General features: G+C 31.9%; 1 long non-coding RNA gene across 1 annotated transcript; it reads right to left on the reverse strand.

The window, feature by feature from the left end:
* Window positions 1–92: 92 nt before the first annotated feature.
* LOC124364465 lies at window positions 93–17,899 on the reverse strand. Its single transcript, XR_006922618.1, has 3 exons — window positions 17,664–17,899; window positions 15,525–15,597; window positions 93–5,071 (listed from the first exon to the last, which is right to left on the reverse strand). It is a non-coding gene; the product is annotated as an uncharacterized LOC124364465 (long non-coding RNA).
* Between the last annotated feature and the right edge of the window lie 9,638 nt (window positions 17,900–27,537).

The following is a 27,537-nucleotide window of genomic DNA, read 5'->3' on the forward strand; positions in this document are numbered from 1 at the left end:
AATATAAATTACCTACTGCGCAGAAAAGCAGTTGATGTTAGATATGGTAACAATATCCAGCAAAAGGTGAAATAAATTATAAAAACTAATCATTGAGAAGGTACAAATGGCCTTTATTTCCTTCTTCATTTTATTTGGCATAACAATACATTAAAATGCAATAGTTTAAAATTACAGCATGGCTGTTGGTTAACACGATTGAAAAAGTACTTGAAAATGTATCTATAGTACAACATTTCTGCAGAGTCTATAATTGAATTGTACAACATTGTATTATTGTTTAATACAACTTAAGCATATTTTATTTGTACATATTAATCAGCCTTATTGTAATTAAGTAGCACTTATCGAGGAACTTCACATGATGTTACGTCAAGATGATAAGTAATAAATGGAAATTACATATAACACTGTGCATTAAACAATCGTTAACATGTTGTAATACAAAAAAGTCAGGAGAACAAAATCTGTTGTTATTTAACTAAATGTTCTTCCATTATTATTATTATTATGTAACATGCTGGTTATTTGATATGAACACTTCATACATGATTTTAACGTGAGGATTGACTATTGTACTGCATGTTACAGTTAGTGCAGAAGCACAGTCAGTCGAGGGTAGATTAAATCACGCCAGTTAAGGACAAATCTGTTAGTTAAGTTTGAGGGGGTATGAGGGCAATAATGATATACTTCAGCAATAATTCACAAATACTTACACAAAAATGTAATGAGAATCAGAAATTAAATTACAGGGGTTAAGTTACATGGTTATTTGATTGAGATAAAAAAAAGATGATTGCTCATTTTTCAGTAAGAGGTCTTTTTAATATTACCAATCATTAGTGGTATTCAACGTTTTTGGGAGTCACTTGAGGTTAAAAATGTGGAGGATAACTCTCCACCATTATATATAAGAAAAAAAACTTTTGCGTGAAACTTTGGATAAATAAACAGTGTACTCTTACATTAAAAATAAATAAATGAGGATAATTTAGGTTTAAAATGTTTTTGTAATGTGCTGAATGGGTGCACACGAGTAGATTGTTTTTACAACACTACTGGAGTCAAACCAAAAGTTAAAATACACCAACACAAATGTTATATTTTTTCTGTTATATCAGCATGCATACTTTTTAAATAATAACTTCAATTTACATTATAAAATGTTAACAATTTTATTCACACATCTGTAGGCTAACTAAGCATTTTCAGATTCTACATCCCATTTTTGATAACACAGTTCTGTAAATGTTGTTGAAATGTTAGCTCCCTTTTTGTATTTTTATCTATACAATTGTATTTTGGAACAAATGATTAAGATAATGATCCCTTTGGTGTCATTTACTACAATATTATTTTATAGTTAACATTTTCAGCAATATTCTTAATCATAATACTATTTAGTGTAATTCTTTGAAATACAAAGACAACTAACTAAAAAAACAGGTCATATATTATCTAATTACACTTAATTATTAACATATAATACTTCATATAACCCTGTATCAGTTACTAAAACAATACACATTTTGAAAGTCAAAGACAAAATTTCCAACTGAAGATGATAAAATTACTGATAAAAAGACCTCAACCCTAGATGGCTCACCTCTGTGAAAACTTCTCACAACTGACTCACCTCAATGGAGACCCCCCATGACTGGAGTTGACAAATTTAAGGACAAACAGGAACCCAACTAGCTGGCTCACATCAGCGGAGACCCGTCACAACTAATGAAGATACATTTACTCATAAATACGACACCAACATGCATGGCTCATCTCTATTGTGACATATCATAACTAGAGATGACAACTTATTGAAGAACAATTCCCCAATGATTCATCTCAATTGAGATATTGAATTTATTGAGAACAGGACTCTATCGTAGCTCACCTCAGTGGAGATCCCTTTCAACTCTGGAGATGAAAAGATTTACTGATGGAAAGACTTCAACGTAATTGGCTCATTTCAGTGGAGACCCCTGATAACTACTGGAGATGATAAGTTTACCTACGAACAGGATCCCAATATGGACGGCTCATTTCAGTTGTTACCCCTTACAACTGGAGGGTTGTGAACATCCTGCAAGTAGATTTGACAAGAACATTTCTACATGGAAACCCTCCAAACATGAAGGTAACTCATTGAGCCACAAAGAGAATGATAATTTACCTGAGTGAACTATTCCAATAAAGGCGATCTGATTTGAAGAGTAACTCACAAGGCATAATCATATGACATGTCAAAAATATTGTATGCATAGGCTATATTAAAAATCACTGTTAATCCCACAAGGATTAATTGTATTAAGATTTTTTGAATCTTTATAGAAAACCAGTAGTAAGACTAGAGTATAAAAAGAAAGAACTGAAGATAAGACTGATGGAGGCTCAAAGCGAAGTTAAAGAGCTGTCTCTGAGCCAAGAAGTAAATGGTCAAGATCCAATTAAAAGAAATAGGTAATAAAAACCACCAGGAAAACAGCAGTGAGAGGCTCCTTTATTCTTCCTGCTGTGTCTATTACTGTTTTGAAGTATTGAATATGTCTGTACATGTTATACCATTATGCCAATGAACAGCAGGCAAGTCAAAAACAGTTGAGAGAACACCATATGATTGAAGACCCTGGAAAATGCTCCTTGTGATCAGAAAGGAAAGAATTAATGCTATCAAAAGTGTTCCTTCACCCAAATTGAACTAAGTGATGCAGAAGATGATAATGCCAGATACTACCTTGTGTATTGTAAAAATTACTTTCCAAAATTTCATCAGGTTTATATGCATTAATTACACTGAGAAACCTGTGCGAAAAAGAAACATTAAAGGTTATTTATTTTTCATATATTTACTCAATAATATCTTTTGGAATCTCACTTTACGGTGCTACTTCTACAAAAAATCTAAATTCTATTCTATAAATGCAGAAAAAAAGCAATTAGAATAATTTTTAATCTTCATACTAGAACATCTGTTATGGAATACTTTAAAGAAGAAAAAAATATGACTTCTATGGGATGTATATTTTTGAAACTATTTTGTCACTTAAAGCAAACTTCAGGAACTGGAATTGGTAGGAGATAATCACAACCATTTCACAAGAAATCGTAACAATGTAGCCATAAGCCCCCATACTTTACAAATTTTTAAAAAGAGACCAAAGTATATTGGATCAAAATTTTACAAGAATCTTCCTATTGAAATTAAGTCAGAGGCTACATTCAATAAATTTAAAATAAAATTTAAAAAGTTTCTCATCAACAAGGCTATATATTCCTTTAATGAATTCCTGTGGTGATTCTGGAGGTGGAGTACTCTATAATTAATAGTTTATGCCGAAAGCTGTTTTATTTTTTTTTACTTTAACCGTTTTAATGTTAATGTTATCTGTTTTAATTGTAACCTTTTTAACAACTGTAATAATTGTATTTTAAACCTTTTCTATTTCATGTTGATAAATCTTGTATTTTCTGTTATATTATTCTTGTTTTTTTTTTCTAATTTGGTAAGTATATGAATTAAATCTTGACACTATTCTTGTATATATGTGTATATGCCAGGAGAATAAAGCTGTTTTGAATTGAATTGAATATTTCAATAGATGCTTCAGAGATGTATTTACCATTGAATATTAAGTAAGAAACGTCAGAACAATTGTCAACACAGAGAAGATAAGTCAAACACTGGAGAAGGAACCGAAGCCAGACATCATCACCTAACTGACCGTATTGAGAAAACACAGATATTTCAACATACAAAGAAAGATATTCAACCTTTGGGTCCTAAAAGTCCCATACATTTAAAATAGTACACCAACTAATAACTTAGACTCAGCACTCTCACTTAGACTTTAACATCCGGGGAAATTGTTTTCTGGATTTAGTAACAAAACTATTGTCTTTTACTTTTCACTAGAGTGTTAAGTATGTAATTCTAATTTAGGTGTACATTATGTAGCCTATGTGTGAGATCCTTAGACATTTAAGACTGTCAATGTATTGTAAGTGGGGTGACAATAAATTGATTCTGATTCTGTATAGAGACTATTGAACCTTAATGTGGCAAAGTTGTTCTCTTGGTAAGGACTCTTTATCAGCAGTGAGTTTAAATAATGGCCAATCACAATGAAAGTAAAGTGTCACAATAACCACTTGTGTATACTTGGGTACACTATGACATTTAAAACATTTTAGTTTTTACAGTAAACTTCCAGTAGGACAGTAATATTTTTTAAATATTTAAAACATTTTTCACAACTTGTAAGTTGAAACATTTGTTTAACAGTTTGTTTGATAAACTTCCAACAAAAAAATTATTTAAAGATATACAAACGAACAAGCATAATGCGCATTTGTAAGTAGCACAATTTGATGTATGCACAAATATAATTAACTTCCAATAAGACAGTTATTTTACAAGTTATTTAAAAACAAGCATATTTTTCTTCTCATGTGTGAGTTGAGGAACTTAATGTTTGGCAATTACATTGTAATCATAAACATTTAAAGACGAGCATAATTATTTTCACATTTGTTGTCACAAATATCACTATGTATGAAGAGCCTTAACAAAGATATCCTTTTCAGTTTAATTAGCTGTGATTAAAAGTATACAAGAATTATATGCATGATAGAAAATTTAAGTCAGTATTTCTTTTACAATTTATGGATGAAAATAGTAAATACTGTAATTAATTAGTTTAATTACTATGTACCATCAAAATTAAATAACAAATAATTATTCTCTGAAAACAAATTAAAAACAATTATTAATAAACAAAAGTTAAAAGAATTATATCTTGAAAAGTTTTATACATGCACTATTAATACATTGCACAATTATCAATAATTATTGTCAATAAGTGTCAAATTTGTTAATAATACATGCATTTACAGCACTGTTGACAAATGCAGGTGTAATAAGTTATATTATTAATGAAGCATTCAACATAGCCTACAAAACCTATAAATTAATTCCAATTAATTAAAATTAAAACAAGTAGAATAATAGGTTAAAATACTGATATTGTTTTGAAATAACAAGACTTTTTGATTCAGTTCAGTCTTTTACCTGAAACAAACATAAAACATAATTAACTTTAATGGCAGAGCATACAAAATTGTATTTACTTAATAGTAGTCATTGTAAATGAAACCATCAAGCTTACCTCCTCATAGGATAATACAATATTATTAATAAAACATAGTTATTCTATTATGAAAGATTTTAATCGTTTCCTTAACACAGTGTAAACCAAAGCCACTCGCACACAGATTTGAAAGAAAAAAAAGTGATACAATATTTTATCAAAGACAAAATGAAAGCTTGTCTACAGTAGATCACTTACACTTGGGGTGGGGATCACAACTTCATTTAAAGAATCAAACAGAATAAATTGGAATCATTTTTTCCAACTAGTTGTGATTCTGATCTAATTTGTTTATGAAGGATACGATTCTCTGCAATTACGTCTAATGTTATCTGACGCCATTTCCACAATTCCAATTTCTGTTCTTTTAATTCTGATTTCATTAGTTCAATTTCCAAACTACTCGATTGAGCCAGTTTTCTTAGGGAATTTTCAAGCTGTTTGACGTCATTCTGTAGTTTACTAACAAGCTTGTTAACTTCACAGGAGGAACATTTTCCAAGACTTTCAGAACACAAGAGGGTATCAGTATCCCCTACATCTTCATCATCTTTCTTGTTAACATCACAGGAGGAGAATTTTCTAAGACTTCCAGAACACAAGAGGGTATCAGTATCCCCTACATCTTCATTGTTTTCCTGATGAGTATATAATTGTTCTTCACTGCTGTAAAAATGCACTGATTAGGAATTTTACCACTTCACGAGACGTAATAACATTAGCTGAACTGATTTGAATTTTCATTATTCGCAATGGATCAAAACCATAACAGCAAATTAAGAAATAAGTTAACATAAGTAAATAAACATGTAAAAAGCAATAGTAACAAGAGTAAAATAAACAAATAAATATAAACAGTGGCAGTAATACAGAGAAATGCTAACAAAAACAATTAATAAATAAGTATATCAATACATATAAATGACCGTGAATAAATAACAACATCCAGAGAAAAGACCAGCCATCACTTTCTCAAGAACTTTGGGAGTTTGATGGTCCTTTAAAAGCACTATCAAATACAAATATTATAGACAATACTTTGGAGGGCATATGTGTTTTAAGCCAAGAGTTTTAAGCGTAGTAAAGCTACACGTGTTTATAACACGTTTCTTCCAACTTAAGACTGGTGGTAAATGTCACCTCAAGATCCTTGGTTGGTTTCCATTGGTGTTACTGTCAGTAAATCCATAATACAATACTTGAATCAAACTGGACCCGGGTGCGGTGGAAAGTAATGCAAGTACATTTATTAAGGTTAAGAGACATGTTTTCATTACATCAAAGGATGACCAAATTGATATATTAATAATCATATTATTAATATATATTATATATATATATGTGTGTGTGTGTGTGTGTGTGTGTGTGTTTGTTGAACAAGATAGGCCCGAAGTGTAAGCCTTATGTGGCGCCAGATGAAACAAGAAAAGTGTGGGATAATTCGATATTGTATCTGACTTGAACTTACGCCCGCACAGATAACTCTGAAACAAGAAAAGTGTGGGATAATTCGATATTGTATCTGATTTGAACTTACGTCCGCACAGATAACTCTGAATCGAGTTGAGAGTCTTCTGAAGCCAAAAGTCGTAAATTTATGAATCAAAATGGCATGGCAATCTCGTTTGAAAGCCTTTAAAAAGTCCAATTTGTTTGAATCTACTTGATTTCTTCAGAGAAAGGTTTCAGTTATGTAGGTTTGGAATAATATAAGATTTGTAATAGTGGACTTGTTGGCTAAGGAACCGTGTTGGTTCACATGAAACGTATTCTTGATCTTGAAAATTATTTTAGTCAGTACTACCCTCTCAAATACCTTACCCTAGACTGGCAAGATGGTTATTGGCATATAATTTCTAATATTCTTGGCTGAACCACTTTTGTGGACGGGTCCAATATTTTAAAGATGTCAGGGAGAGTGCTAGAGAGAGATTTGTTGAATAGAGAAGAGGGGAGGGAGGAGGGGGGAGAGAGAGAGGGAGAGAGGGAGGGGGGGAGAGAGAGAGAGAGAGAGTGAGAGTGAGTGGTGATACTTTTGAATAAAAAGTCTATAACAACTCCAAATTTGCAAAAATCTCGGATTGTACTATTTTGTATATAATTATGACAGTTTGGATTCTAATGGATTAACTCATTTTTTTTCTAAAAGATGTATGTGCAGAGCAAAAATATATTTATAGAAGTTTATGTTCTGTAAGACTTTTTATATAGCAACGAATTTTTAAATTTTTATGAAAGTTAAATCTTTGAAATAAAGGCCTATAACCTTTTAGATCTAAGCGTTCATCCAAAAAATTATCTATAGTCATATAGAAAGTACATTTAAATTTAAGTTTACAAAAATGTACAATGTATTTTTATCTATACTTTTTCCATCAGTAGGATCAGGCACAATTAATTCATTAGGCAGTGGTTCATCCAAGTCAGATAAGACTTCATCCATATATACAAAACTAACATTATATTCTGATTCACTATCCAATATATTTCTAATACCACTGCTGTTCAAATTAACACTCGTTTTCAAAGGGGGTAACTTTAAATTTTCTAACTGTAACACCTATCTTGTGACATGCCATTTTACAGGTGTATGGAGTTCAATGGAAATACAATGACATGAATAAAACATCTCTACGACGGTCGTAGCACAAGTTATGGGCATACAATCCCTTACATTGTTATGCCATGTTGATAGACACCTCTTACCAAAACTATACACACCAGAAACATTGGATACTATGAAAATGGATAAGCTGGGCCCCTCAAAGTCTTCTAAAAGATATCGTGCATGCATTGTGTTAATATGAGCTAGACATTAGCATTGTCCATACAGATTTTTTTCATTATTTTCCCATAACTTTTGTTAAAAACGGCGTAGTTGTGTTTTTTTTAAAGTCATTGTGTTTCTATTGAATATACCTTTATTATGACATGTCACAAGATAGAGATTGCGATTTGAAAATTAAAGTTAACCCATTCTACCCCCTTAGTGTTTTAATTAATTATTGCTTATATAAAAGTTAAATATGTGATTTTTTATTCATCACTGATTTACATATATTAAATAAATAAAACGAATTTGATAGAACACAGATTAAAATAAACCTTATTAAATAAAAACAAAGCAAAAACAGTACATTTGTTACTCATCTCAGATGTATTTAAGTACCACTGTTTTATCCTTGTCTATTGATAAAAGGGTTTACAACCATATACGCACAACAAATATATTTTAAAAGAGATATACTCAAATAACGGCAGTATAACTACAGCACACTTTATAATAACACTCTTATCTCCCTGGTTACACTGGAGTGAAACTGTGAGAGGGGGGTTGTTTGTAAAAATATATTGCATGATACGCATTGTACAACTGATGTGGGGGGAAGTACGTGCAAGTGTTTTTATAACTTCTGATCATATTTTTTTATAAATGAAAAAGCTTTCCACTTGTCTTCATCCTTGCCTGATAAAATATATGTCTCATGAGCTTTAAGAAAATTCATTTTTAAAATCTGTAGCTTTTTTGTCATAGAAAGGTTTTGCCTTGTAGTTGAAATTATTTCGGGTCTTTTTAAATGGGCATACGTGATTCATTATCAGTCAGGAAGTCAACAAAGTTATTGTATGCTTCATCTGCATTTCCAGATTGCAGTATTCTCTCCTAGTTTTTATCTGTCAAGTCTTGCCTTATTCTTTCTGTTTGTTGTTTCTATGAAGTTTAGACGAGTTGAATAAGATACATGTACAAGGTACAATACTGGCCTGAGTGATTTGATAGTCCTGTATTGCGAATCTCCACTGAAACTCCAGCTGTATCAATCTTTGTACAAACAATATCAATTGATGTTGTACTATTAGTAGTAATTCTGGTTGGTGGCAGTTTAATTCTTGAAACATCGTAGGTTTTCAGAACTTCTGAGAAGGCTATTCTACTTCTTGAGTCAATCAGGTTGTTTATGTTAATGTCTCCAGTTATGCTTAGTGCCTGATCAATAGCAGCGGTTGGTGGTCTATAAATGCCTAACACATATAGGTTTTCTTTTTTGTTAAGTATTACTTTTACTGCAGACACATATTTCTGTACTGAGACTTTCTATATCTAGATTTAGTACCTCAGTCGGTAACTCAATTTGTTTTTAGATAGCAACCCCTCCTTTAAGATGTCTTTTCCTGCCGAATGCACTGACCAGTGTGTAATTAGCAAGTTATGCACACATTATAGTATCACTCTTGAGTTCATATTCTGTGAGCATACTAAATCAACTCTGTAGCTACGTATAAAATGATTAATTCTTTCAATTTTATTGTTCACATACACAGAGAAAAATTGAAACATTATGAAATAATTGTTTTTGTGCAAAATTGAAAAGTCTACATACTTTAACTTGATATACTTAAGACATTTGACGTAAAAACAGATTACGGTTTTTTTACCATTATTATTGAAAAATTAGACGGTAAATAAAAAGTCATCGGCGTAAACGTGTTAATGCAGGGTGGCACCCGACTGGGAAAACCGGAAATTTTTCTGAGAAACAAGAAAATTACAAAAATAATTTTTCCGTCTCCAAGAACTTATAAAATCGAGAGATAATTTGACAGCTTCTTGAATCAAGAATTGATTAATCTCCAAACATCGTACGCGACATGGATCGTGAAATTGTGATTGAAGATCGACATATGTTTTGCGAGCTTCATCAGATAGTTGCCTTAAGTAGTGTAGGTATTTTGTCTTGATTAGTTCTACTCATGTGTCACGGCAAGCCGCCTCCCCCCCCCCCCAAATCACATAACAATGCATTGGACAATTTAAAATCGGTTGACGGTTCCGGACTTCGGTACTAAACGAGCGGTATGCATTATGCAGTAAAGCGGCAGAGCGGTAGTGTCCGCGATACAAACGGGTTGTACGTATTTAAGTATTAATCAGTCGTTGACGTGGGGCTATAATCCGGCTTAATGGTTCGGTTTGTTGAATAATATATTTTTAACGGTTTGACATACCCGGTTATTTGAGTACAGCAGAATTTCAGTTGGATTCTTACCAGGCCTGATAACATACCTCTTGGAGAAGAAAATAGTATGTAAGCTATAACAAGCAACGCCAAAAACTACGCATGTCAGTTTCGCCGTCAGAGCGGAATTAGTTGGACGACGGCTAGAAATCCCGTCAGTTCTCCGATCAACTATTTATCTGAACGAATTCCCCACACACCTGACGCTCGGTCGGACTATTCGAACTGTTCAAACCAATTAGTCCAACGTATATAAGGAGTCTTGTCATGTTGTTTCGTAGTCCATGACTATAACAAACACGTTGTGACAAACCACAGCCTTTCGTGCGTTTGTTTACTTTGTAGTTGTGTTCTGTTTTGATGGGGTGATTCTATTCTTGCATTATATTAAAGGCTGACCAAAATATTTAGGAGCTAGTAATTGATAACATCAACTGTGCTCGTACTTTGGGTGCAACTGTAGAAGGTACTGTTCGGTACTGGTGTATATGTACTTATTCTACAGATTGCGAACTAACCGCACTTCGGTCATTTCCGTAGCAGATAACTTTAGTAAGAATGGATCATTTCCGATCGATACCGGGGCTCTTTTTACTCGATTCCAATAAAAAATATGCTTGAAAAATCAAGATTTTACAATATACTACTGATATGGGAAAGCTGAACCTCGAAACAAACCAATTCTATTCCCGGATGACTACTCATCGGCACGCAAATTACCGATTGCTAAAACGGTTTTTTTATTTTATATATGAAAAATGTAGATAACCAAAGTAACAAACTACTTTAGTTTGACAAATAATATTTTAGCCATAATACGTAATTGTCATATTTATTTTGACACATCATCGAAAGTCTGCTGCGTCTATTCGTGGACAAAAACAATCGGCAGTACCCAAATTTCCGATTGGTGAAACGAGCTTGTGTAGTTCGTTGTGTATACAAACTATTTAAAAAAATATAGTCATAAAATACCGGGATTTGTAATAATATTTAAATTGATGTTCATATTTCTAGATCTATATTTGTCAACGCCATCGCGTCATCTTCTGGTTCTATGCGTTGACATTAGCTGCTCAGCGGAAAACAGGCGATTGCTAATTTTAGTATAAGTATATATCGTACTTTAGTGTTGTACATAAATAGATTCTCTATAATTGTAAATATACTTGTATCTAAACATTTTTACGTACATGGAATATATTCTGGAAGCTCATTTTATAATCTACTATATCTATAATTCAAAAGGAGAATCTCTGCAAATTACTTTGAAGTAGCGTGGTATTCTTAGGCTTGCTCCCATTCCCCAAAAAGGACAAATAAATTAAGTAGAGTTCAGATGAACGTATTTGGTGAAGTATCAGATGGACCTCCGACCGTGTGTACCAGTGAAATAATTGTTTCGTCCCGAAAGTTCGTCTACTGCAGACCTCTGACCCGCAATGCTGGAATGCAGTCTGCCCCCACGATAGCCCTGAGTTGGTATTTATTTGTTATCTTTGTTTATTCTGTATTGAATATATATATTTTACACAACATCACAGAAAAAATTATTAAATATACACTATGTTTCGTCAACACATCGATAACATCGAAAGAGCTTAAAATAGGTGATAGCTATAAATGGTCACCAAATTTCTCGCATATCGCTAGCGACAGAATTCTAGAGCACCGCAGCTTTGTGGCATTTCTTGCAGATACAGCTGGTAGCAAGAAACCGTCACCGTTGAACTTGGCGTAAGGGTCGAATACAGTATTACAGTTGTTTATTTGGTTTGAAAATAGACTAGAGAATCGGAATTTTTCAACCGGGGGAAAAACCAGGAGTTTGAAAAGAGTTTTTGAATAGCCACTCTGTAATGTTTATTATGTGTTTTTATTTAATAACTTTCAATTACTTAAAAATCAACAAACAACTAATTAAATATTCTTCAATAACACTTTTCTTCAATTATATATAAAATTCGTTGACTAAAAAAAATAAAATAAAATTGAAATTTCAAATAAAATTGTAACAAAGTGTGTCACTAAATTTTATAATAAACTTATTAGTGTAGAAATCATTTGCTTCAAATTTATTCACTGGGTCATTTTATAATTTTAAATTAAGTTTCTCAATTGATATGACCAGAGGGATTGGGCATTTGTCATCGTTATATGTTACAAAATGTATAACACTACATTTTGAGATCTGTATTATGAATCAAGGCCGTAAACAAACTTTTGTACAAAAAAAGAGGTACATGGGTAAGAGAAGAGAAAGAAAACAGATTGGGTAATTTTTAATGTGGAGCTAAGAAACAATTTAGTAAGAGAAAATGGGTATCAAGGGCAAGGGGTCGATGATATGGCTAACTTTCTGCAAAACGCCATAAAAGAATCATACCATAAAGCCTGCCCCGTAACAGAAAAGAACTCAGAGAACAAAGCATGTTGGTGTAACCAGGTGCTGGAAACCTTGAGGAAAAACCTCCGCAGAACGTATAATATCCCCGCAAACGTGCAGGGAACTGGGATAGGTACTCTGTTGCCCTAACAGAGTACAATAAAGAGGTGAGAAGAGCTAATGGAAACTCATGAAGAGAATTCTGTCAGAGTATTGATAACGTACCCGACTGTGCAAAACTTCAAAAAGTCCTAGCTCGAAGCCCCGTAAATGTGGTGGGTACTATACTAAGTGAAGATGGGACTCACACCAAGGATCCTGAGGAGACACCAGTATTTACTGAACATACACTTCCCAGGATCTCTTACATTAACTTGGACAGCAGGACTGCTCTGCAGGCCTTGGCCAACCATGACTGTATTTCAAAGACAGAATGGGAATGCCATAAGGTCATGAAATTGCTGGCGAAAACCAATAAAGTTATTCTAACATAGGTCCTGGACTTAGAGGAATCACAGGTAATGAAGGGCAGACAGTTGTGCTAACTTAGGAGCCAACTGTCCTCTTACTGGACCTGAACCAACGAGTGGAGTTTCATACGACTTAGCACATAGATCAGTTGCTAAGTGGGTGTTTAACACCCAACATTGGAGAAAAGCTGAGGGAAACGTACAAGCAAAGCGGTGATGCTCAATGGACCATCAAGGAACATTGCAGCAGATGCCCATTGAATGAGTAGAATGGAGATACGTAAGATGACTGGTTTTATTACAGGTCATTGGATATTCCAAAACCACCAGAACAGAATAGATATTCTGGAATAGGTAATGTGGCGAGTCTGACTAAACAGCTGAGCACGTCATATTTGAGTGTCCGGCATTACAGAGCAAATGCTCAAGGTCCCTAGGTTTTCTTAGGCATATGGAAAAGGGGTTGGAACAGGTAAGCATTGTTCAGAAGATCTCGTAGTTTTGTAAAGGCCTAGGATGTGACAGCTTAAACCTAGAAGAGGGCGTACAATAAGCCGGATGGCTGAGAGGCAACTACCAGGCCCAGGAAACCTGGCCCTCTGTTAAAAAAATTGTTTTTTTATTGCAAACCTAACTGTATGTGGTATAATTTTGTTCACAATGAACAGTATAATACAATTATAATAAGTAACTAGTGTAAATATTTTAATTTTTTATGATGAGTGGAGACATTTTTTTGTTATTTGAATGTAATAAAGGGGGAGGGATGTGCCTAAAATATAGTTCAGTACATAAATTTCAAATTCTAAGATAGCCTAAAGGTCACAAATTTTAGTTTCAGAAAATGTATAGTTTTTTATGAGTCTATGGATAAATAAATTAGTTTTAGCGCAAAATCTGAAAGTATTGTTATAAAGTTTTTTTTTGTAAGTGTTTAATAGTTTTATAACAAAATATTTAATATATATAATATACACCTCTTATAACAGTTTTAAAAGAAACTAAAATTATTTTCTGTACAATATTTTCGTTGTAATTATACAACTTTAACAAATGCACTTTGTTAAAAATACACAGAATGAAATAAACAAACAAAAGAGAAACACCTGTAATAAACTTTCTAAATGTAAATAACAATTTTGACAATTAAACAAGTTTGGATTAGTTGTTAATTTAAAAATAATAACATAATATAATATAATATAATACAATTTTGAATTTAGATAAATTTGTAGATCAGAATCAAAGGATTCAAGTGGAAAACAATAATTTAGTGAATGTTAAGTCCATATGGTTTTTTCGATTTTGATATAAGTTGGTGTTCCAATTCATTATTCCTTAAATTTAAACCATTTCGAGAGCTATTTTCACAAGGTGTAATTTTGCTTATAGCTTTGGGTTTATAGCAATCATCAAAGCTTTTGTTATGGTGAATAGCGTGTAAGGCTACTGGTATTTTTCGTCTTTGTGATTAATAGAAAAACGGTGACAGATCATTCTTACCCGCAGAGAATTTGAGGTTTGTCCAATGAAGTCCTTGGGACAAAAACATACAGGTTAGCTGGTAAATTGAATTGTTGGAGGTACAGTCCAATTTAACAGTTATTGGATAAGTTTTATTAGTGGACACTACTTTGGAATTGGTCTGTCTTATCCATAGTTTTTTGCAAATACCACAACATGGTTTATTACATGGTTCACAGCCAAAAGATAATTTTTCAGAATTTTTTTCCAACATGAATTTTGGGCCTTACTAGCATTTTCTTCAAATTTTCAGGTCTCTTAAATACTATTCTAGGTGGCTTGGACAATAAATTCTTAGTTTAAGGGGGAGTTTATTAAAATTTGATAGCCAATTTTCATAACTGTATTGAATTTGTGCAAACCAGGATAACATTTTGTTATAAATTTAGGATCATTTTTGGAAGTGATGATCCTATATTTATAAGTGATAATCATACACAATTAATAGAATTTTCCTATTCTGGCATTGTTGAGAAATCTATAATGAAAAATATACATTTTTGTGGGACCTAATCTGCCACTAAACAAGCCATTTTAGATTTGGATAAGATTTGGTAAAAATGAATAATATTACGTGGTAAAAATGACGATACATGAATGTGAGGTTCTCTGACAATGCTTCAAAATGAATAATATTTAAACAGTAACAGAAACCAATGTTTTTTCCACTATAATAATGATCTTACCTTTATTCTAATCAAACCTAAAAGCAATCACTTGCAGTTCTCCTGCAACTAACTACCTTAGTCACTAAAATTGTCTGTAAAGCTTTTGGGGGTTAATATTTAATAATATACTAAAAGGATACTTCATTAATCACTAAAAAAAAGGATAGAAGTGTAGTCGCACAATATACATAATAGCTATCTGCTGTCTGCATGTATAGTTATTATTTAATGATAATATAAAATACTATGTTATGACCATAAAATCTATTTATAAATCAACAACTTGAGAAGTCATTTTTGTAACCAACCTCTTTGCAACCTTCCGAATGTTTGATGTTGAGGCAACACAAGAAGCTGGGATGTTTTGGTTCAATACCTTACCTGAAAGAAGTATATTTTATTACATGAGTCTTAGAAATTACTTGAATTCACAACTAATACAAGTCATTATAAGGTACTTTCAAAATATAATTTATTTTTCAATCTTTGGAGGGCTCTTATCTAATGTGGTGTATTTTTAGGAAATTCGTAATTTTCTATTGTGACTTGTAGAATACATTCTAGCAGGTTTTTTATACGAGTTTAGGTTACACCTCACAGTTGGTACAAGTGTTAGAACTTAATGTATTGACTTGTGTATCCAATATGTTATCTACATTGTGAGTGATATTCAAAGTGCATACTTAAAGATGTTTTTTTCAAATATTGGCACCAATAATGAGATCACGTATTTGTAAAAGTATAAATAAGTTTTTTATTGGTTCAGTGTCCTTATGCACTCTACAATTATTTTAATTGTAAGTAAAAATATTGAAAACTCCCAAAAGATAGTATATTTAATATGTGAACAATACTAAAAATTGCTAAAAATTTACAATGTAGTGAGGATGAGTGTCAATTAGGTAGTTAATTAGCTTCAACATTGAAGTCTATCTTTAACATAGAATTGCCCATAACAGTTTTGACTGGTGAACGATCTACAGTGCTTTCATAATAATCAAATGAATATAACAATTTAGTGAGTTAATTTGTTAATATATGAAATAGTTTATGGACTCACTAGACCTACGACTTCAAGAGAGCGTGTTTTATACATTTATCACTTTACTCAACAGATTTTTGTTTTATAAAGTTGTTCACTGAATCCAAAGAGATGACATATCTCTAACATTCCAAACATTCTAGAAAGTAATGTCTGGTGTTCATAAAAACGTTTACTGTATTATTGGAATTTTATGAGCATTATTTGGATGCTTAATAAGTAAAGTTGGTGAACAATGAACTGACAGTCGTGGAGAACTCTAGGTTAGTTATGGGGAACTGTTACTGTTAACACGACAAGTCAGTACGAGTCTAGGCAAGATCATTGCCATGAAACGAGTAACTGGCCACTCAGTCTGCACACAAATAAAGATTGGTTAAATTTGTATCTTTAGGAATGTATTTTGCAAGAATAACGAATGCGTTTCATATCCAATATGGACAGAAAAACTGTTACTCGTATTACACTGAACTTGCTAATGATAAAATCAATTTTACTTTGTTTTTCTAGATATTTAATCTAAAATGTTGTTTTTTAAATATCGCAAACCTTATTTAACCAGTTATAAATGTTTATATAATCTAATTATTATTTTACTGCATAAATAGTATAAAACAGCCTGCCACGAGTGATATAAATGGGAGTGTGTAGATCTGACTGTGAAAAAATGTGCTAAGTTGTGTGAACAATTTTTGACAATGCATATTTGTTAAAATATTTTTAAAATTTGGCAGATTAAAATGTGTGAAATAGTAACTTGTCTGACTAGGGAGTATTATAACTCACACAGCAGGCAGTAGGCAGGCTTGAGAAATGTTCATCTTAAAGGATTAATAATGTGTGTTAATATGAAATTAAAAGTTAGTAATCACTGTGACTTGAAAGTAAATTTGTCATATTATCATATTATCAGCTGAGACAAATGTTCTTATGCTCTTCACATCAATCTCAGAACATTTACATGTTAGAACCTAAATCTGCAGTTTGTTGCATCTTTGTCATGTAGTTTCATTATCATAAGTGATTAATCATCATTGCCACACTTAGATTATAATTGAAAAGTATGATTACTTTTTACATTGCTTGAATTTAGTTAATATGCATCCAAACAGAACATGTTACTATTAGTTATTTTTAGTTATCTTTATATTATACAATTTTTAATTTTGTTCTAAAATTTACATTGTATATTAGTACTATTGTGATTACAAACTCGAATGAAGATGGACTCGGTTCTTCTCACACACAGGCTTTAGCCCATGTGAGTACCTTCTCGTGTATTCTATTGGCACTATATTTGTATATATGTAAATGAGATAAATAAATGAAATGAAATGAAAAAAAATAAAATTGCTATTTTTTAAGTTACTTATAATAAGTGTTTGAATACACAATGTATACTTACAAATATAGACTTCTAGTTCATACGCATTTTTATCATCAACATGTTTGTCTATTTGCTTGATTAAAATTGTTAAGTCTGTCACAACTATTTTGGATATAAGCTTCTTTCAGGTGACCAATCAAATTCATTTCTCTTTCCCAAAAAAACGGAATTCTCCTTTCTCGTAGAGCTTCTCTAAAGCGTACAAGCATCTAAACAGAACCAAATACAGCATTAATATCCTGAGAAAGTTTGCTGCATAAGGATATCACAGCATACATTGGAAGCAAACACATACATGGAGAATCCCAATAAATACAAAACTACATGTATCAACATACTGTAAATACAAGTAATAAATCATATAAACTTTAAAATGTGTTAAGAAGAAGAAGAAAAGAAAGAAGAATTCACTTATATTTAAAAAATAAACATACAATATTACAATCTTAAAAAATTAATGTTATAATTTTGAAAACCATTACATTTTAAACAATTTAACCATACATTAATTAAGCCATTAAAATAAAAGAAACTAAATTGAAACAAAGAGAGCACTATAAAGAAAAGCATTGTCCTTGGGAAATGAGCCTGCATAGGCTATAATACCTGTGTGCAGACTCCATAAAAGGCAAATTTATGAAATACTTTTGAAGTATGTACTGGCGACTGTTTGAACGTTGGTGCTAAATTAATCATTATTACAATAAATCTGGCTAGTAAGCTTCAGTATTTGGTAAAATAATGTTATTGTGGCTCATAAAAATTGAGTGTCTAAAAACAGACATACTACATTTGTTGGATTATAAACATTTCAATTTTCATCGGCTGTTTGGAAACACATACACCAGCACTTGTGATCAACTTGACCTGAAGTTCAGCTGTCTTTTTATCAAGTTAAATTAGTTTTTAAGTGTTACTACGAGGATACTGATGAAAACGTCCACAGACATTGGAAAATGGAAATTGGAACACAAGGTAAGTACATGGAATATGTGAACAAGGTAATGGGAAATGTCTGCAGCTAATTAAAAAATGCTGAGGTGTTGTGCAGACACATTTGCACATCCTCCAAAGAAACCTCTCAAGACAATGATTTTGTAAGATGGGTATATTAAGTTAATACACAGTGTATTAGAAAAATATGTGGATTGGCGTATATGCTTTTTATCTCTGCTACACCTTGATGTTGGTGTCCTTTCAGCTGATGTTTGATTTTGGAGAACAAAAGCCACAAAAAGAAAGTAGGTTGGTTGTTTTACCCGTCTAATTTTTATGGTGGATAAGTGAGTGTTACATGAATGATAATTTGTGAGTTATATGTGAGATATGTGATGATATAACGGGATATGATACCCATTCCAGTTAGTTTTCGAATAAACTCTAAGTATTCAAGGGTTGTTGAAAACAAAAATAATCGTGTGGATCTAGATTTTATTCAACCAGTACATGTTATAATCACTATCATCATCCAATTTTAATTATAAAGTAATATATTCCAGTATAGTGGTTATTTAATTTAAACACTTTTTTTCTTCACGCTTATCAAACAGGGGTAGAATGCAGTCCTTAAATAATGTTTAATTGAATTATTCCAGAGTTGAACAACAAAGCTTGTATTATGCTTTCTTTTTATTTACAGACTTACATAGACAATAATGCAATACATCTTTGCTTGAGTATGAAAAATTGAGTAACTTTTGTGGTTTCTCAGACTTTGCTAAAGGTAAAAAAGAAAGGGTAACTACTTTAAATTTCAAATGTAAAAAGAAATGACATACATGCATAAAAAAGACGACCTCGTCCAGTAGCTGACCATACAGCCCGATAGTCTCTGTTATATTCCACTTCCCACAGAAACAAAGTTTTTATGTAGTAACTGGCCACTTTCGTTATCTGCAATTCATCTCGTACTTTCTGCAAATGCAAACTATGTTTATACACTTATTTCACAGATAATTTAAAATCTTTGTATAAGCAATTAAAAGGAAAAGTTTAATACATTTTTGTATCAGTAATCATTGTGATAAGAAGGTGTAATCATTCACTGATAGATTCCTTAACCCCCCCCCCCCCCCACCCCCCCCCCCCCCCACCCCCCCCCCCCCCCACCCCCCCCCCCCCCCACCCCCCCCCCCCCCCACCCCCCCCCCCCCCCACCCCATCTTTGCCTTCAGTAAATTTCAAATGGTTGGTTAGATTCATACGCCTATATTCTTTTAATATTAGTTAACTTTTATCTTATAGCCTAATTGCTACACGTATATGTGTTTTTGTTAAATGATTTATAAATTCATTTTTGAGTAACATCATATCTGATTTAATGCTCAAATATGCCATTTTTCATGTAAATGTTGTTTTATTCTTTATGTAAAATGATTTGTATTGTGCATAAATAAATAAAGGTTAATAATGAATTTACAGACTTCCACCCAGACTTAAAATATTAATTTCTCATGGTTTTTGTGGACAAAATTTAAGATACATTTGTTTTTTTTTGTAGAAAGGTATTTTGTATTGTTTTTGTTATCTAAATATTGTGTAAAAAAATAGTATCGTGCAAATGCGATGTTTCTTATTCTTCTCCAGAACTATGGAGAGAAATTGGCTTATTGAATTGTATTCACAAATTAAAAGGATCTTTATACTCATATTTGAACAATCAATCATCCCATATTTATCTAACAAAAAAACAGTAAAAAAATATTAATGCTGAATCATTATAATCCATTACAAAAATTTTAGTAATTCAGATCAATTATTGGATGAAATATTTCATTCATATTTTAGTATGACTACCGGGGCAATTTTTAACTTCATCGAGCTAGTATAAGACCACATGCTGGGTGCGCCACTTCTGATCTCATCTTAACTAAAGAGGGGATGAGCGCGCTCATGTGCTCTGTGCTTGATGTTTAGATACTATATTGAGCGATCTCTTCCTTTTTTTTGCCAGCAGTGCCGAATGGTGCCAAAGGCACGACTGTAGTCGGCACTGACGGCCAGGGAATTTGTGATTGATACTTTTCCATGATCAGATTACATTGAATATGTAATGATTTGAATGAAGGATTTTGACACGAGAAAGTACCAATCTCAAATGCCCCTGGGTCTCAGTGAAGGCTTCGTTCAACATTCTTCGAGATAGTACCTAAATTAAATCTCAGACAGACCATGTTAGTGCTCTATCTCAATGGGTATACTCCATCGATTAACTAAGGTAGGCTAAGGATAAATTAAAATTATTATTATAGACTTTCCATTACAAGACTGATTTGAATGTGTTGTTTATGCCAAAACCACTTGGCAACATCAATAATGGCTTAATGACACTTAATTTCCATGTTTCTTACTTTTTAAGGACTGCTTGATTGTCAAACTAAAATATGAAAGAAATTGAATTTGACCTAATAATTGCTCAGAACCATCAACATTTTTAAAATCACAGTGATGGTTAGAAGTAAAATTAATGTTTATCAACTTAAGTAAAAGGGTTTTGAGGCAATGTCTGGGTTAGTAAGGTGTACTCTTAATTACTTTTTGTACCAGCCAAAATTAAAAAATGTGGCCATTGTGCACCTTTTTAAATTATTACCTGTAAGTTCTATATTTTTTGGTAAAAATTTATGATTTCTTATTGTGCAAGAAGGAGTTCTTTAGCAGCACAAATAATATTACATGAAACAAATCAACACTAAAAAGTTATAATACATAATGTTCTTATATGAAAAAAATTTCCTTTTTGTATTACAAAAATTCTTGATCATAAAACTATTTCATTGAATACTATAACTAAATCTGTATAGTACCAAAAAATCTGTAATAATTTTTATTAAAAAACACATTTTTACACTGAAACAATTCCAATACGTAACAGCAGCCTGGATGTTAATGCCTAAAAAAAACAGCTAAAAACTCCATCTCGGTCTCTAAAGCTGTAAAATATTAGTTCAGAGTCTGTTAAATGTAATGAACAGTTCTGTTTATATTTTATTATGACAGCACAACCATATGTTTAATTAATGTACCAACTATTTTCAATTTGCTTACATTTATAGAGTAAAAACATAACAAAAGTAACACTTAGCAACGTTTTAAATGGCTGCAAGAAAAAAGAGCTGGTGGTGGTCCATTCAAGCATTTTTTTAAATGCTATCAAACACCTCCACCCTGTGAAGTAATAGTACTACATGGCTCAAGAATACCTTAAATACAGTTTAGTTATTTTATACCATTTAAAAAAACAAATTAATTTATTTTAAATATAAAAATATAATTTTTCTATATTCATATTTTTAAAACCGAAAACTTATTAAAATATGGGGAAAAAGTTATGTACTAATTGCTGTACAACTATATTCTCAACTCTAATTAACTGTGAAGAAGAATCGTAAGGTGATGATGATGATTTTATGATGTCAACTGAAACTGAATCTCAGCTACGATATTGATTCTTTAAATGCTTCTTTGATGGATGTAGGGTGTTCACCATTCAATTCAACATCATCGTTCAAAATTTATTCAAAATAAAAAGGTGTTTGGAAATAAATTCAAAATTAAAATCATCTGTTTAGTTATTGACTAATGGCAGCAAGAACAGTGATATATGTGTATTCTTTGTTCCACAAGCAGTCACGTTTATCCTTGAAAATACATAAGGTAAGCACATGCTATTGTTTTGTTGTAATTATGATAATTATATATTATATTTTAATTTGTAAATTATATTAATTTTTATAGATTAATTTCTGAGACTCAAAACTTACAAAACTATAGTTCTTTGAAATATCTATTACGTTATTTGGTCCGACATTTTGCTTTCAATCCTTTGGATGGTCATGAATATCGATGATTCGAATCATTTGATAATCATCTCTGATTGTGTTAGTGGTCTCTTATTATATTGCAGCCATTAAATTCATTATTTTAATTTAAAACTTATTTGTTACTGAGGATTAAAAATACTTCCCGATTGATAGTCTAGTAACTTATTCAATATACAAATATTACGTATCAGGGTCATTCCATGTCAGTTCAACCAGAACATTTCACCCACCATCTCAGATTTGTATGAAACTTGGTAGCTTTGTTCTATATGTGAAGATAAGTAAAACTACCAAATTTGGAATTTGTATCCCACTTAGTTTTCCAGCTATGGTACTTTCAAGTTTTCACGTTTTGAATACCTACAGTTCATAAATGAAAGGTTAGCTATTACTAAATTTCAATATTTATTTGGGAAGTATAGGTTTTTAATAAGAAACTATTGTGTGTTAATTGATCATACTTTTTTTAAATTTTAATCAGAGAAAGCCAATATATAATATTATTTAATAAGAATCAATTCTACAATAAATGTAAATAAGTTCACTTAAAAGTTTTGATTGAATATAGGTAGTATGTGAGTTGAAAGTTAACATTCATGTTATATTCAGGTCTAAAAATAGACAAGCAGATAGTTTGGATCAACAGGCAGCAAGTTGCTACAGGAAATTTTCATGTCTTGACAGGCTGCAGTTACTCTGTACTCTGACTGTTGATTATGAGTCAGTCTATTGCTAGTGCTCCTTGAGTAAACATTGTCATAAATGGTGTTTACCTTTCTTTAGTGTATGGGTGAATTTTTTTATGTGAATTTAACATAATACAAATTTAAATACACAAAGATAATTAGTTTTTAATTTACATTTTCAGTTAATTTGTTTAGCAAAATTGTTTCTACTGAATTGCTTACATTTTTGTTTTTTCATAATCCAATTATGAAGAAGAACAATTTAACTTGCTTTTAAATAAAGTTTGATTTAAAATTGACAGTAAGTATAGTATAGGGTTATTAAAACTGACAGAATGCCACAAAACCACTTATGTCACAAAAAGGGGTTGGAAAATGTGTGTGATGTGTTTGAAGAAGAGGTTAACTTTATTAAGATAAGAAGTGAATTAGATAGTAAAGAAATAATAAACATCTGTTTTCATCATAAGATTTAACTATTTACAAAGTATAAACTCCTACAAACGGTGTGATGTAACCCATATAAAAATCACAAGAAACCCATTAAAAATACTTTAAGGGTAGAACATTTACAGCAGAGTAAGACCTGTATCACAAAAGGTCTAAAAGTGAAACTTGAGGAAAAAGTTATGTACTAATTGCTATAAAACTATATTCTCAACTCCAATTAACTGTGAAGAAGAATCGAAAGATAATGATGATTTTATGATGTCAACTGAAAACTGAAATTCACTTACAAAAAGAAAAGGCTATTGATTCTTTAAATTCTTCTTTGGCGGATATAGGGTGTTTACCTTTAAAATTACATGCATTGAATGAAAACTCCAAAATTGGTTATGCTCAAAATAAACTAGAAAAACTACATAAAAAATGTTAAAATGAAAACTGAGACAGTTTTTGATGTGGAAGTGACATCAAAAGTACCTAAATTACAACAAAATACTGAGCAAAAAGTAGCAGAAATGGACTTACTTGTTGAGAACATAAAAAGTGAACTGACCAAACTTTCGACAAAGAAGAAAATACAACTACTGACAATGCCCGCATCACTGAATTGGTCAAGAACAAACAACAAAGATACAAAAGAATTTTTGACAGAACCTGAAGCAAGGAAAGGAAAGAAACTGAGTCCCGAGGGTGTTGAGTTAGTTGTCAATTTCTATCAGAGTGATGAGCAGTCAAGAGTTTTACCTGGTGTGAAAGATGTAGTTAGATTAGGGAAAAAACAATATGAGAAGAAAAGATTAATTTTAAGTAATCTGAATGAAATCTTTGCAAACTTTAAATGGGAATATCATGAAATAAAAATAGGGTTCTCTAAGTTTTGTACGCTTCGCCTCAAATGGTGTGTTATGGCTGGTGCCAGTGGACTCACTGTCTGTGTATGTACTGTCCGTGTGAAAATGTCCATTTAAAGAAATTCTGACCACATTCTTACAAACCAAGTTTGAAAACTATGAAGATGATACAATAGATTAAAAACAATGGGTTTGCTACAGATCGGACGCAGATAGTAACACAAACATTAACTATTGATGAATTTGTTGATGAACTGATGTCCAAAGTAGAAAAGTTAATCCCTCAATCTTACATTGCCAAAAGTCAGTCAAGCTACTTTAAAAGCCTAAAATATGCTTGTGAGTCAAATATAGCCATCATATCAATGGGTTTTAGTGAAAATTACTCATTTATGATTCAAGATGAGGTCCAGGGTGGACCTCAGACTCTTGAACTGTTCATCCAGCAATCATCAATTTGTGTATTGACCAGGTAAAAATAGTCTTATCCCACTGTATCATTTACGATGACTTGAATCATGATGTTTGTATGGTTTATTTCAAGAAACTCTAATAGAATTTGTCAAAGACAATTTTCTTAACATCACAGACGTTTATTATTACAGTGATGGTTGTGCAGGGCAGTACAAGAACAAATACAACTTCATGAAACTTTCACTTCATGAAAAAGACTTCAAAATTAAAGGCCAATGGTCTTTCTTCGCTACAAGCCATGGCAAAACAGAATGCGATGGTATTAGAGGAACTGTTAAACGGTTGGCGCGAAAAGCAAGTCATCAAAGGCCTCTTGACAATCAAATACTGATTGCAACTACCTATTTTCAATTTTGTCAATCCAAAATTGCCAAAATCAATTCCAACTTCATCTCAAAAGACTTAGTAGATCAGACTCGTTGCAAGCTCGAAAAACGCTTTGAAGAGCTATATACCCTTCCAGTTACTAGAAGTTTTCACAACTACAGACCCCTCGACTGTTTTGGAACTATAGAAGCAAGGCGAGTCAGTTGTGATGAAAAACCAAGTCTAACATTCAACTTGAGAAGAATTTTTTTAACTAAAAAAAATCAAAAATGTAAATTTTTATAATATTTTAGGTTCAACTTAAGACTATTGAGGTATTTCTTTTCAAATTTCATAGTACTCAAGAAACCTGCCTTCAAAATGTTAATAAAGATTGAATGTCAAATGAGAAATTATTTTCTTTTCTATGTCATGTTTTGTTTGGGGCTATCCAGAGTGCAGGAATTGAAAAACGTAAAAACTTTAAAGTGCCATAACTGGAAAACTAAGTGAGATACAAATTCCAAAATTGGTAGTTTTACTTATTTTTACATATAGAACAAAAATACCAAGTGTCATACAAATCTAAGATGGTGGTTAAAAAAATATTTTTTTCTGGTTGAATTGGTGTGGTATGACCCATCAATGATTATAACAATCAATATAAAAATACCGTTTTCGCTTATTATCCACCCCTTACTATCGCTTATTACTCTACCCACAATAAGTCAAATAAAGTCTGTTCTTTCTAACATTGTCAGGTCTCCAGTAAGCAGAACTCTTCAAAAATAGTGGCCTCTGGACAATACTAAAATAGGCTACCAATAATTCTCTATAAAGGATTAGGTATAATATATAGTTCAGGTACACCCAAATATCAATTATAAACTTGGAAGTTTTATATAAGGAAGGCTAAATTTAGGTAGGTTATGTGTGTGTGTGTGTGTGTGTGTGTGTGTGTGTGCGTGCATGTGTGTTTTATATCCATATACATTAATTTTGCAAACATACCTTTCTCGGAATGGTGTTATAATACCAGATCCACAAGGTCTATTGATGTCTGTGTCAGGACTCTTCTGAGATACATTTCCTATCTGACTTTGTGAGGATTCATTTTCAATATTACACACATTTTCAACTGGCTTGTCATCTGAGTTGTCATTTCCAGACTTTGTTTCTTGTTGATTGTCTTCTTTTGCAGCAGCACACATAACTTGTTGTGCATTTGCAGCTCTAAGGTTTTCAATGTTTATAAACATACCCACATTTGTGTCAGAATGTGAGCCATTAAGGGTTATGTTATTTAAAAATCCTAAAGCAGCAAACCTTCGTCTGTGTTTATTTCTTCTGTGATTTGCAGCCATTTCCGATAAATTACAAGTAGGCTGATAAATATGATGGGTCAAAGCCTAGGCTGAAATATGTGCAACTAGTATTATGTTAGAAAGAAATGAAGGTGAACCTCCTCAAATAATTTATAATATTACACCAACTTATTTATGACCAGTAGGTTGCTAATTTATTAAATTAGAACTTTTTGAGGAGTCTGAATTCAGGTTGCCACTTGTCACTATCACAGAATTTGACCTCTACAGTTTTTTTCTAAATATACAACTAAACCATATATTAACAAAATATAAAAAATACTGTAATACTGTATAAATAAAACACAGTATCTACGCCAAAACTTTAAAATAAGTTTTTTTTTTTTATTTAGGCTAGCTTTATCTTTATCTCCAGTCTTGATTTTCTTGTTTTATGTCTTGGGACAGTGAACTCTACTTTTTTCTATATACAAACTATACTTTGCAGCACCACACCACTGTCTGTGTCTACTATAACTACTAACTAACTACTACAAGTACAATCAGTTCTACCCTCTGCCTCTACCACCACTCCTTTCTGTCGTCTGTCAGCATTGAATACAAGAATGTCAACATTCACAATGTCAAAACTAGATTGTGCATAGAGTAGTGAGTAACTTTGGAAGCGACGACTTTGAAATAACAAAACTGATGACAGAGGCTGTATCTTTCTCTCTTACTCTGTGAACAATTTTTTAACTTTATGAACAAACAAATTAAAATCGAAATGTGCCTTATATAGGCAGCCAAAATTCGGGCTATTCTAAAGTTCAAAACAAACCAAAAATGTTATTTGAAGATATGATTTATCTTGCTCCGTTTTCAGTCTATAAGTATGTGATTTTTTACACAACGCTTAATATCTTAGAAGTCAGGGCGCACCGCTGGGGAAGGGATGAACGTGACCTGTTTTCCTCTAGAGCATTTTATTTGAAAATAAT

The sequence above is a fragment of the Homalodisca vitripennis genome, chromosome 6 (assembly GCF_021130785.1).
Source record: "Homalodisca vitripennis isolate AUS2020 chromosome 6, UT_GWSS_2.1, whole genome shotgun sequence".
NCBI classification, from domain to species: Eukaryota; Metazoa; Arthropoda; class Insecta; order Hemiptera; family Cicadellidae; genus Homalodisca; species Homalodisca vitripennis.